A 14,516-nucleotide genomic window follows, 5' to 3' on the forward strand; every position below is an offset into this window, starting at 1 on the left:
CCGTCCACAGCTGAGCTCTGCTGGGTGTTGTGAACACTGGTGTGATGATGTTGTACTGTGTGTGTTGCTGCTTCTCTCTGTCTGCTTCTTACACTCATTCAAAATAAAAATCACAGTTACAGATCATTCTGTGGACTGTATAAAACACAGGGAAAAAAATAACTGTCTGTGTTCCCTATAAAATTTACCAGGGAACTTACAAAGCCCCATAGCTTGACAGTATGTACTTAGGTGATTTTTTTTTTTTTTTGGAGCTGAGGGTCGAACCCAGGGCCTTGTGCTTGCTAGCCAAATGCTCTACCACTGAGCTAAATCCCCAACCCCTTTAGGTGATATTAATTTATTACATCATCCTATGTATGTATTCTGGATTCAGCTTTCTCTTCTCTCTTTTTTTTTGGGGGGTGGTGGTGTTGAGACAGGATTTCTTTGTGTTGTTTTATGCCTGTCCTCGATCTCGTTCTGTAGACTAGACTGGCCTCGAACTCACAGAGATCCGCCTGCCTCTGCCTCCTGAGTGCTGGGATTAAAGGCATGCGCCACCACCACCCGGCTCAGCTTTCTCTTATTAAGGTGGTGTTGCAAAGTGCTGTCCTCTAAGCCAAAGAACTGTCACCTTCTCAATTACAGTCACATCTGCTGAGCTGGGCTTGCTGATTAGAGATTAAGATGGCTGGATGTCTTTCCAGAATGTAAATAAGAAATGGAACAAAGCTAAGCAAGCTACAAAGGTCTGAGCAAGTTACATAAAGGAATGTAAAAGATGAGACTTTGTGTATATTATATCGATATCCATATCTCCATAGGTCTACAGATCGAGATCCAGGACAGGCACCAAACTTCACGGAGAAACCCTGTCATGAAAAAACAAACAAACAAACAAACAAAAAACAAAAACAAAAAAAACCCTAAGACAGGAGTATGTCTAACCAAAGTTTATTTGAAAGAGTTTGATTTTTACCACAATTTTACCTAAATATCACACAGTAGTTAAAAGTACCACACTGGTTAACTGACCTGGATGTTCAACAAACATGCTCAGAGATCTATACTAATGTGTTTTAAGGAATTAATAAAGAAGAATATTTTCCCCTTGTCCTCCAGAGTTAACTGGGTCCCAGAGGACTGTGGGGCGTCTCTCAAAATGTCCTGTAAGTGTGGGTAGTCTTCTTCTCTTGTTCCTGGAGGACATAGAGGACCACCACACCACCCCTGATGAACTCTAATTAGTGTTCAGTCTACAAACAGGAGGGTCAATGTAGAAGGAAAATTTCTCCCATGCTTTCAAGCAAGGCCACAGTCAAGCAAGATTTTGGCTTGTCCTCACATAGATGGAACAACTAGTGAAAGAAAGACTTAGAGGAACCAGAAGTTCCTCTCAAGCCCAAGTGACCCCAAAGGACCAGATTCTAAACTGGCCTACATAGTATATATTATATACATAATATATTTAATATATAAATATCTTTTTACTGATATAGCTATAAATTTCAGCTGCCTGCATTGTCTTCATGATGGCTATTCCTAGTTGTCAACTTGACTACATCTGGAATTAACTAAAACCCAAAACTGAGGCACATCTATGGGGGGATTTTTGCTTAATTTGAAGTGGGAAGATCCAGTTCTAATCTGGATTTTTGAGGGAACAGACACCTTTAATCCAGATCTTTGGGGTGGGAAGACACACCTTTAATCTAGATTTTTGAAGTGGGAAGGCCCGCCTCAAATCTGGGCCATGCCGCCTGCTCGAAGTCTGTATAAGGACATGGAAGAAAGGAGTTTTTGCTCTTTGTCTGCTTGTTTTTGCCTTGCTAGCAAGTCCATTTCTTCATTGGCATTAGAGCCTACTTTGTCAAGACCTCAGTGTATAGTGAAGATCAGCTGAGACATCCAGCCTAGTGGATTGAACAACTTGGACCTTCCATTCAGAGGCAGCCATTGTTAGATTAGCTGGACCACAGCCTGTAAAAAAAATTCTAATAAGTCCCCTTTCTCTATACATAGAGAGATTAATTCTATAAGTTCTGTTACTCTAGAGGACCCTGACTAATAGTCTTAAACACACAGGAAAGTATAATCAAAGACAAAAATGGTGAGTATGTTTCCTCAACAGGATCACACTCCCTAGACATTAAGCTTAAACCCATATGAGATGCTGTTTGGATAACTATTCATCACTAATGATCTTTTTCCAGATAAGAAAAATGCTGTTCAGATATAAGGCTTAGGACTTGGGCTCTCTGCAGCACCTACCTACAGCCAAGAGAGTCAGACCCACTACTGTTGAAACCTAAAAATTAAATGATGGCTACGTTCCTTTTCTCTCCCTATCCAGAAGCCAGCTGGGAGAGACCTCACACTGATTATAGCCTCTCACACCCCACCCCACCCCCACAGCTGTCAAAGGGCCTGAAAGCAGATCCTGGGTCATCACTCCAGAGAACAACCATAGAGACCAAAGGGTGGGTCTGGGGTGAGCAGAAGCAGAAGATGGAGGCTCTTTTGAACCCTTAAAGAGATTCTGGTGAATTTTGAGTTGGACATTTAAAAATGTCCTCTGTAGATCCAGGCAGTAGTGGCACACACACACATACACACACACACATAATAATAATAATAATAATAATAATAATAATAATAATAATAATAATAATAAAAATCTTCTGAACACCTTTTTCTTAGTCCCAAGCCAGTTTTACAATTAGCATTATCTGCTAATTATCTGTATTTCAGCTACGGCTGGCTTGAAATAATTTTAACTAACGTGTTTTTTAGATTGCTCTTCTAGAGAATCCGGGTTCAATTTCCATCACCCACATGGCAGCTCACAATTGTCTATAACTCCAGTTCCAGGGGATCTGGCACCCTCATGTAGACATACATGTAGGCAAAACACCAATGCACATAAAATAAAGATAAACTGTTAAAAAGAAAGAGAGAAGTAGCAACATAAACAGAAAAAAATAGACTGAGAAGAAAAAGCCTCTCTGTTGTAGTCTTAGGGATGCTTACACACACACACACACACACACCACACACACCACACACACACACAGACACACAGACACACACACGCACACGCGCACGCGCACACACACACACACACACACACACGTACGCATGCACGCACGCATATACACACATACAATCAGCAATCACCATAGACACAGGCTGTCAGACAAACAGAATGAGTCATGAACAATAACATTCAATCAGTAATTACCTCAAACAATTAACAAGAAACAAAAAGAGCATGTGATATAATTAACATTCAACCAGAGAGCACACCGAGACTGCCCTCTATTATTCAGGTAAGAAAATGTTCTGCTCGTTCCCATGGAGCTCACAGCCGAGGTCTTTCTCAGCTGGGGTTTGTGTCTTGGTGTCTGATGACTTCAGTTCCTTCTCTAGTTGGCAGACACCAGTGAGCCAAGATTATCATTACATTTTGCCGGGGAAGGAGCAGGATAAATCAAGTTTTAGTTTTTCATTCTGAAGCTGATCATGATTTCCTGAAACTGCCAATTTTTCCTTCCATAGCCCAGGTCTGACATGGAAAGAAGAACGGGCACTCAGCTCCAAATGGGTGAGCAGATGGACCGACAGATGGCAGTTAAGTAGGCCACGTCAAGACTAAGGACCAAGCTTACCTGAGCCCCAGGGACAATCGGTATAGGTTACATGAGATACTGTTTCAGAAAGAAAAGGGGGGAGGGAGAAAGCGGGGGAGAAAGGAAGAGAAGGAAGGAGAGAGGGAGGGAGGGAGGGAGGGAGAGAGGGAGGAAGGGAGGGAGGGAGGGAGGAAGAGGAGAGGCAATACAAGGTGACAGGAAGAAAAGTTTTAAAGTGTGTGTGCACCTGTGTATATCTGTGTATGTTTGCATGGGTGTGTGTGTGTGTGTGTGTGTGTGTGTGTGTGTGTGTGTGTGTGTGTTTCTCAGGTGTGTTTCTCTGTGATGTGTGTGTAGGGGGCTCATGTCCACTGTACGTCTTCCTATTCACTTTTTTTTTTTTTAAAAGATCTATTTATTTATTATGTACACAGAAGAGGGCACCAGATCTCATTACAGATGGCTGTGAGCCACCATGTGGTTGCTAGGAATTGAACTCAGGACCTCTGGAAGAGCAGTCGGTGCTCTTAACCTCTGAGCCGTCTCTCCAGACCCTCCTATTCACTTTTTTAAAATTCTTTTCTCATACTGCATCCCGACTGCAGTTTCCCCTCCCTCCATTCCTCCCAGTTCCTCCCCCCCACCTCCCCTCTCCCCCGGGCCCTCTCCTCCTCCATTTCCCTTCCGAAAAGAGCAGCACCTATCCACTTTGAATAAAGTTTGTTACATGTAACTGGCTTCTATGTCTGACACTTTCACTGTCTTTCATTCTTTCTTTTTTTCCACCTCAACCTCTCCCACTACCAGACAGGGTTTCTCTGTGTAACAGCCCTGGCTAGAACTCACTCTGTAGACCAGACTGGACTAGAACTCACAGAGATCCACCTGAAGGCATGCGCCACTACACCTGGCTTAAATCTTTCTTTAATCAGAAGAGAAAAATGAACCCAACTAAGACTCATAGATGGCCACAATGTGACCAGCTCTCAGGCTCCTAACAGCCTTTCCCTGAAAGAATGAACCCTCGCTTGGCATTGTGAGTTAACTAAAAGAAATGTTTTCCCCCTGTTTTAGTTGTGGTTCCTATTACTGTGATAGAACACCATAACCAAAAGCTAGTTGGAGACAAGAGGGTTTATATTAACTCATGGTTGTACAGTTCACTATGAAAAGAAGTTAGGGCAGGAACCTGGAGGCAGGGGCTGAAGCAGAGGCCATGGAGGACTTGCTTACTGGCTTGCTCCTCATAGCTTACTCAGCCTGTTTTCTTTTTCTTTTCTCTTTTTTTGTTTTTTAGGTTTTTTTTTTTTTTTTTTTTTTTTTTTTTGGTTTTTTGAGACTGGGTTTCTCTGTGTAGCTTTGCGCCTTTCCTGGAGCTCACTTGGTAGCCCAGGCTGGCTTCGAACTCACAGAGATCCGCCTGCCTCTGCCTCCCAAGTGCTGGGATTAAAGGCGTGCGCCACCACCGCCCGGCTGTTTTTGTTTTTGTTTTTGTTTTTCGAGACAGGGTTTCTCTGTGTACCTTTGCTCCTTTCCTGGATCTTGCTCCGTAGACCAGGCTGGCCTCGAACTCACAAAGACCAGCCTGGCTCTGGCTCCCAAGTGCTGGGATTAAAGGCATGCACCACCACCGCCCAGCCTGTTTTCTTATACTACTTAGGACCACCTGCCCATGGACGGCACCACCCACTGTAGGTTGGGCCCTCCCACAGTCACCGATCAAGAAAATACCACCATAGACTTGCTTATCAACCAATCTGATGGAGACATTTTCTCCATGGAAGTTTTCTCTTCCCAGACGATCCAGGCTTGTACCAAGCTGACAAAACGAAACAAGACAAAACAAAAAATAAAAAATGACGAACAAGAGCCCCACCAAAACTAATCAGTCCACTCTCCTATGTTGCTTTTGTCGGTATATTTAGTCACGGCAACAGAACTGAAACTGGAGCACTTTCCAAATATTCCAAAAATCTCACACTGTCAAAATCAAATCCATTTATTGTTCATGCAAACATTTCTGTACATGGCTGGATAAGATTTAGTAACATTGTGTTGAAATTTTCCTGTCTAGATTCATGAGGAATTTTTTTAATGCTGTCTATATCTTTTGGTTGGGATCTTTATAACATTGGCAGCATACAGAAGTTTGAAAGTTTTCTGCCTTCGTATTTTCTTGAAGAGATTATGTAGAGTTATGTGAACTCTTTTTATTCATTTTACTTATTTTGTATGTGTCAGTGGTGAATGGCAAGATGCGTGCACAGAGGTCAGAGACAGCCTTCTTTGTTACTTCTCTCCATCCACTGTGTGGTTTCCGGGATTTGAACTTGGGGCACCAGAGTTGGAGGCCAGCACCCTTGCACAGGAGCCAGCTCATCCTCTTACTTACCTTAATGTGCATATGTTAAAATGTTTTCCTGTGCTTCTCTCTACCAGCTTCAGAGTTTCAAGCCTTCCATTTACTTCTTTGAACTGATATTTGAACATACTGGGAGACAGGAGTCTGGTTTTTGTCTTCTGCATATGAGAACACAGTTTCGCCAGCTATACTTCTTAGAAATGTCTTTTCTCCAGTGTGCGGTTTTGACACTTGATTTTACCAAAAATTAGGTCAGTGTAGCTGTATGGGTTTATTGGTTTAGCACTCTAGTTTATTGATTTATACTTTTGTTTTTGGGCCCTTCTGTTTTGGAAACTCTACCTCTATAATAATTTTGAGATCGGGTATTTTAATTCCTCCAGCCTTGTTCATTTTGCTCAGGCTTGAGTTGGCCATTTAAAGTCATTTTGCTTCCATATAAATTTTAGAATTTTTCCCCCTATTTCTTTATATTTTGAGTTTTCTATATCACTGGAATTTTGATGTAGATTGCATTGAGTCTGTAGAGTACTCTTGTGATATGTCCTTTTTCACATTAATTCTGACGATGCTCATCTGCAAACTTTTTCTCTTCTATGTCTTTACTGTTTATAGTTTCCATTGTAGACATCTTCACATCTTTGTTTTTGTTTATTTGGGTTTTTTTTTAATAGTTTTTTTCTTTTTTCTTTCTTTTTTTTTTTTTTTTTTTTGCCAGGGTTTCTCTGTGTAATAGCCCTGGATCTTGTTTTGTAAATCAGAATGGCCTCAAAACTCAGAGATCTGCTTGCCTCTGTCTCCTGAGTGCTGGGATTAAAGATGGGTGCCACCACCACCTGACCTCCTTGGTTAGTTTTATTTTGGAGGCTGTTGTTGATGAAGCCCAAACAGCAAAGCAAAGAATCAGATGAAGGAATTCCGTAGTCTCAGGACAAGAAAGCACAGTCCGTATATAACTGTTACAGTGGCTAGACTCAGTGTGAGATCCCTGTCAGATGGATTTTAGGGAGAGAGAGAAGAAAGTTAAACATCCTTCAGTGTCTAGGTTAAAGCAGTAGTGGGCATGTCTCTCTTTCAGGTTGCAGAGAGACAGGAGACACAGGCACTTTAGAATAGTAACTTTCATCCAGCCGTGGTGGCGCACATCTTTAGTTCCAGCCCTCAGGAGGTTGAGGCAGGTAGACCTCTGTGAGTTGCAGGCCAGCCTGGTCTACATAGCAAGTTCCAGGCCAGTCAAAAATACATGTCTTAGGTTGCCTAAGACAGCACCCATGTGGCCTGGACAGGCGTCTCCATGACAGGTAAGGTGACCTGCTGACGTCCCACGCAACCTAAGTCAGAAGCTCATTTTTTAGTAAAAGGGGGACCTGTAGGGCCCTGACCCCCATTTTGGGTAACTGTTGCCTTGCTTGCTGACCTTGACCTTGATATCCTCCCTATGCTAATTCCCTCCCGGATTTCACCCTCCTGAATGCTTAAGGGAAGTTCCTTAAGGTCCTGGTTTTGGAAGGATTTTCCTTTATCCTAAACCCTTTATATATAAAGAATAAGAGAGTGCCATTTTGAATTGGCTACTTCCTTCTGATGTTGGGGACTGTCATTTGGGGTTCTTAGGTTTGAAGTCACTCTAAAAGAAGCACTGTCTTTGCATTGTCTTGTGTGGTAAGGCAGGTAACTGGCAGTGATGCAACCCGGGAGGATCTTCCGTTAAAAGTTTAAAAGACAGAGTAAACAAACAATATGAGCTGCAGCAGGAGGATAGGCAAATTTGGGAGGGAGAGTAAGGTAAACAGGCCAAGAGGAGAGTTTTCTTCTTGTGGTCTTTCATGATGACTGCTACAAGCTGTAGCCTATATTTAGGGCGGGTCTTCCTGATTCAGATATTCTGATTAAGAAAATCCCTCACGAGTTAGGGATTTAGCTCAGTGGTAGAGCGTTTGCCTAGCAAGCACAAGACCCTGGGTTCGGTCCTCAGGTCTGGGGAAAAAAAGAAAGAAAAAAGAAAATCCCTCACAGGAATGTCCAGCATCTTGGGTTTTAGTTGGCTCCAGGTGTAGTCAAGTGGACAACCAAGATTAGCCATCAAACAACCCAAAGTAACAAACAACTATTGAGACATGTAATAACTTGTGCCCCATTATAGCAAAATAACAATGATAAGGTTCTGGGTGGTTTCCAGGGTTACGGGGTAGAGAGCAGAGTGTGTGTGAAAAAGCAGAGTGTACACATGGGATTGTGTACATTTCTTTGTGGCACTGCAACATTCCCAGTGCTGACTGTGGAGGTGGCACATGAATAACTTGAGCAATCCACGGTACAGTCCAAAGCAAATGAACTGTACAGATATTGTTGAATCAAAGCAGCCAGGCTCAAATAGTATTGTATTAAAGTCTGGGCTTTTCTATTTTATTTACATATAGCTTGAAGATGTGCATAACCATTTATGATGACAGTCAGAAAAGTAGCAACTAAATGGAAATAATGAAGTTGGGGCATGGGGAGGTTTCTAGGACAATGTCTCACTTCCTTATCAGAGAGGTATTTAAACAACCATGTTCATTCAAGCTGTAATTTTAAGACATGCCAATTTTATACTATGTAGATATATTTTAATTTTAAAGCTGCCCAAAAGAAGATTGGGCTTTGAAAGTGAAGTAAAGGTACTGGCAGGTTAACTGCATTGAGCACATCCAATCTTTCTTAGTCAATACCCCTTTATTGCCATCCTTAAGATGTGGCATGAAGGGCTGGAAAGATGGCTCAGGGGTTAAGAGCACTGGCTGCTGTTCCAGAGGTACTGAGTTCAATTGCCAGTCAACCACATGGTGACTCACAACCATCCATAATAGAATTTGATGCCCTCTTCTGACATGCAGGTGTACATGTGGAGCACTCATACAGAAAATATTTTTTAAAATGTGGTGGCAGGCAGTGGTGGTGCATGCCTTTAATCCCAGCACTTAGGAGGAAGAGGCAGGCAGATCTCAGTGAGTTCTAGGACAGCCAGAACTGTTACACAGAGAAACCCTGTTTTTTTTTTTTTTTTTTAAAGATTTCTGGCATTAAAATGTGGCATGCATTACTGAGGATTTTCTTGGAAGCTGGTATTAATATCACAAACTATTATCATGAAAGCAAGAACTGTAAAACTCATCTATATACACCTCTTCTAGTTTAGAGTGTGTGGGAAGGCTTAATAAACAAGAACAAAACATAATAATGTGGATTAGCAAAGAGATGGGGCTGGAGAGATGGCTCAATGGTTAAGAGTATTTGTTACTCTTGCTGAGGACCCAGAACTCACCAGGTGGCTCACAGCAACCTGCAACTCCAACTCCAGGATATCTGGTACTCTCTTGGCCTCCCTTGGTACTAGGGATGCACCAGGAAATTCACTGAGTTCATGCCTGAGTCACACCCTGAGGGAGAGAAGTAGGAAGACTATCCCCGGATGGAACAGAAGAGCAGTGAGGGTGTTCTAGACATTGGGGTGCTGCTAGATCTCCCCTGGTGGAAGAGTCTACCAAGGGTTGTACCTCCTGGAGCTAAAGGCAAAGCACTGCACAAAAGCGGAAACTAGTCCAAGACAGGAGGCTTCTGCAACATTAAAGCTGCAAGTGGGGTGGTGGTGCACACCTTTAATCCCAGCACTCGGGAGGCAGAGGCAGGAGGATCTCTGAGCTCGAGGCCAGCCTGGGCTACAGAGACCCAGGGCATGCACCAAAACTACACAGAGAAACCCTGTCTGGGGGGGGGGGGGTAGATTTATAGGCCGGGCGGTAGTGGCGTACGCCTTTAGTCCCAGCATTTGGGAGGCAGAGCTAAGTTGATCTCCGAGTTCGAGGCCAGCCTGGGTTACAGAAGATCCAGGACAGGCACCAAAACTACACAGAAAAATCCTGTGGGGGGAGGAGGGGAAGGCTCCTAAGGGTTGGAGAGATGGCCCAATGGTTGGGAGCACTGACTGCTCTTCCAGAGGACCTGGGTTCAATTCCCAGCACTAACATGTCAACTAAAATTGTCTGTAACTTCAAGATCTGAACCCCCACCAGACATACATGTAAGGCAAAACACCAATGTACATAAAATAACAATACATTTAAAAAAAAAAAAAGGCAGCAAGTGTTCAGGCACCCAAACCCTACTGAAGCCTGCAAAGTAAACAGCCAGTCACAGACTCTAAAGCTAACACTAAGGCCTGGTTAAGGCAGACTGGCAGTTGGGTCTGGCTGACTAGTTATGCCACCTGATGCAAATAAGCCCTCTGGCTTTGACAGTCTAAGATGGTCAAGAAAGCTTTGTTATACTGATACTGTATGCCTTTATTGCACGAACAGACAAGTCAGACTTCATAGTCCATAGATTCCTAAGCTTTGATGGGAACATATAAAACTTTTAACCAAGTAGTAACATGGAAATAGATGGCATTGAGTCATTAAATCTGACAAGCAGATTCACAGGTTTGCCATCTTGAGGGGCTAGGGAAGTGGAGAGCTGATGTGGCTCATTTGTGCCTTGTGTAGGTTTGAAAGGTGACATTCTGTTGGTGAGCTATCACATTAGTAGGTGCCTTTGAAGACACACTGCAGGAACTAAGGCTCAAACCAGTTTCCAAAGCATTCACATATCGTACTTCCTTATGAGCCAACCTGGAGCCTCTGTATCAGACACAGCCTGGGTGCTGGGATGAGGTATAAGGCTTTCCCCACTACTCAACGAGTCTGCTGTTTGCCTTTTATGTTGACTCCCCACCTCTGCATCACCCCTGCCCACCCACCCCCACCCCACCCCCGGCCAGCAACAACACATCACTTTGTGTGATGTGTGTGGATGAGTGCATGTACCATGGCGCACATAAGGAGGTGAGAAGACAACTCCAGAGTCAGCTTTCTCCTTGCACCTTTATATAGGTCCCAGGAATCAAATTCAGGCCACCAGGTGTGCAGGGCAAGTGCTTTAGGATTTGCTTTTCAGATCACACCAGTGACATGCAGGAAGTTCATCAAGGGCCAGCAGAAAGTATAATAACAAATACAGAAATAGTTTTAAGAAAGGTGATGGGAGGTAAGAGATACTGTTCTTTTATTCCTGAAGCAAAACCTACTATATTATAGAATTTTCCTGTTTTGAAGACAGCCATGGCTGTCCTGAAAATCACTGTGTAGACCTGGCTGGCCTTGAAAGCAGAGATCTCCTGCCTCTGGCTCCCAAGTACTGGGATTTACCACCACACAGCAAATTTAGCTCTTAAAACCAGCATTTCCCAGTAACATGTTGGGTCCATGAAATATAATCCTGAGGTAGAGAGAAGAAAGATGTGGATATTATTCCTTGGAGGCTTCATCTATAGTTAGGAAACCATCATTGCATTCAGACACCATTTTTTCTTTTAAGGATGAAAACTTCATGGGCACTCAGGCATGGTGGAGAATGCCTTTTAAAATGCCAGCACGGGCTGGGTGGTGATGCATACTTTAATCACAGCACTCAGGAGGCAGAGGCAATCAGATCTCTGTGAGTTTAAGACCACCTTGGTCTACAGAGTGAGTACCACGACAGCCAGGGCTGTTACATAGAGAAACCCTGTCTCAAAACCCCCAAATTCAACACTGGTGTATCCAAGTTCCTACTACATCCAGGGTAACACAGAGAAACTGTCTCAAAAGACACACAAAAAGAAAACCCATGGGCAAGTCAGACCATAAATTAAAATTGACTTCGACTTAGTCAACTCTGAGACTTTGAACAAAGTGTCTAATGCACCTGCAACTTTAAAATTGAGTTGCTTAGTTAGCACTGTTTACCTGTTGCTTCAGGGTTAGATAGCTGCATAAGGTCTATAGTAAGTGGCAGGTCGAAAAGTGGTAAATAAAAATAAATATTCCAAGAACAAAAACTAAGTAGTGTAGGCCTAGTCTGTAAAGACATGGCACACTTAAGGTGTGAGCAGCACGGGACATCTCATATGCTGCAGACGCACTCTTCTAGGGTCCACGGCCTAGGAAACTATCACAAACTAGAATCATGAAGTTATCTTTGGAGATACCATGTTTGCACTGTCTGGAATAACCAACACTTGTCCAGGAACATCACAGTAGTTACTGGTACCATGAAGTAAATATACACAACTTAAAAACTGATTCAGTCACACTAACACATTTTGAAATTCATTTGTTCCACCATCACATTTTCTCAAGTCTCAAGAGTTGTAAGCAAGCCAGGCGGTGGTGGGGCACACATTTAATACCACCAGCACTCGGGAGGCAGAGCCAGGTGAATCTCAAGTTCGAGGCCAGCCTGGCCTACAGCGTGAGATCTAGGAAGGCACCAAAACTACAGAGAAACCCTATCTCGGGGGTGGGGTGGGAGTGATGAGCAGGCCAGGTAGTGGTGGCACACACCTTTAGTCCTAGCAGAGTCAGGCAGATCTGAGTTCAAGGCCAACCTGGTCTACAGAGTGACTTCCAGGGCAGCCAAGGCTACACAGAGATACCCTGTCTTGAAAAATCAAGTGATTATTTTCTATACTGTATTAAATATTTACTGACTACAAGGCAGACTAATAAAATGCTTTTACCAGTCTTTAACTGACCTTGTTAAATTTTATTTCTCTATAGTTCGACTACCTAAACAAATACAATTTTTTTTTTTTAAAGAAATCCTAACATTAGGGCCAGAAAGATGGTTCCATGTAGGAAAAAGTGCTTGCAATAAATGCCTGGTAAAACTGAGTTCAATCTGTAGAACTGATGGAGAACTCACTTTAGTAATTCTCCCATGACTGCCAAATACTCAAACATGCCACACTCACCAGTAAACAAAATTCCAAACACAACACTAGTACTTTAAGCATAGCTTGATCTCAGTACTGTTATCAACAGTGGTCTTTTCTATACCATGGCTCACTTAACAATTTCTAATAATTCTCCATTACATCCTTTCTAGTTCACAATCATTTTAACTTATCCAGTTCTCTGTAAAAACTGAAAATGAGACAGAATTGAACACAATCTTAGAACTTTGAGTCTCATGATGTTCTCCAAATGGAAATCTAATGATAACCAACTTTTGAGCATTTTAACTTGACAAATTTCAGTCTTATCATTTCACTGATACCAGTAGTCAAGTATCTATAACCAACAGGTTCCAAAGAATGGTCTCCAAAATATAAAATTATGCATTATCAGCAACTTGATAGCAGCTTAGTGGCAGTGTGCAAGTGGCATGCATGAAGCTCTTGGTTAAAGTCTTAAGCCTTAAGGTGAGAAGAAAAGGTACAAGAAACTCTTTTCTATTTTGCCTAACTTGGTGATACACTTCCATAATCCCTATGTAGCAGGAATCTTAAAAATTATTAATAAAATCAAACCTGAGTCAGGTACTGGCGTGAACACTGAATGATCAGAGAAGCAGAACAAGCCACAGCCACTCCACCTTGCCAATTCCTCAGCTGATCCTGTTTCCTCAAACTGGATGCCTCTCAGCTGAACTGTGCTGCTCAAAAGCCTAAAAGCTTAACCAGCCAAAAGCTTCTAGTTTCCAGTCTTCAAGCCTTACTTAGATACCTTTCTGCATTCTGCCATCACTCCCTGGGATTAAAGGCCTGAGTCACCATGCCTGGTTGTTTCCAGTGTGGCTTTAAACTCAGAGATCCAGATGGATCTCTGCCTCCCAAGTGATAGGATTAAAGGCGTGTGTGCCACCTTTTGTCCAAAGTGCACAGGATGAAAACACAAGCTTGCACTGTCTGTTATAAAGAATGACACATTTTTGGGGAATATAAAGTCTGTGTTCATAAAAGAACCAGATTTTTCATAGCCTTCTATGCAGAAGAATAACAAGGGTAAAAATCACAAATAAAGCCGGGCGGTGGTGGCGCACACCTTTAATTCCAGCACTCGGGAGGCAGAGCCAGGCGGATCTCTGTGAGTTCCAGGCCAGCCTAGGCTACCAAGTGAGTTCCAGGAAAGGCACAAAGCTACACAGAGAAACCCTGTCTCGGAAAAAAAAAAAAAAAAAAAGAAAAGGAAAAAAAAAAATCGCAAATAAACTGGGTGTCAGGACCAAACATGTAACACAAGCCTCAAAGCCTGCTCATACCTTTAGCCTTAGTCTAATCTAGCAAGGGGTAAAAGCTAAGAGTACTCACATGGATAATTATAACCCTCATTATATTCTCAGTTCTCTGGAAAGCAAATGCTAATATAAAGGAGTGAAGATAAATACTTTCCTATTTTCAGTAACTGAGGCACAGGCCAGGAATCCAATAAAAAATAATCAGGCTTCTAAAAAGTAACTGAAACCACTCCATTTCAAATTATTTAAAATTAACACTCATATGGAAAGGATTTTTATTTGTATATATTGGTATGCATGATTATGATGCCCAAGAAAACTTATCTAATAAAACCTAAGATTTGTGGAGGTCGATAAAAAAAGCAAATAATTTTAATAAAAAAAAATCAATTTTTTCCTTCAAATTCCTGGTTTAATAAGGAATTGTTTATTTTGAGAAAAAGATCCCAAACATCAGGCTGTTCACA

The sequence above is a fragment of the Peromyscus maniculatus genome, chromosome 9 (assembly GCF_049852395.1).
Source record: "Peromyscus maniculatus bairdii isolate BWxNUB_F1_BW_parent chromosome 9, HU_Pman_BW_mat_3.1, whole genome shotgun sequence".
NCBI lineage: Eukaryota > Metazoa > Chordata > Mammalia > Rodentia > Cricetidae > Peromyscus > Peromyscus maniculatus.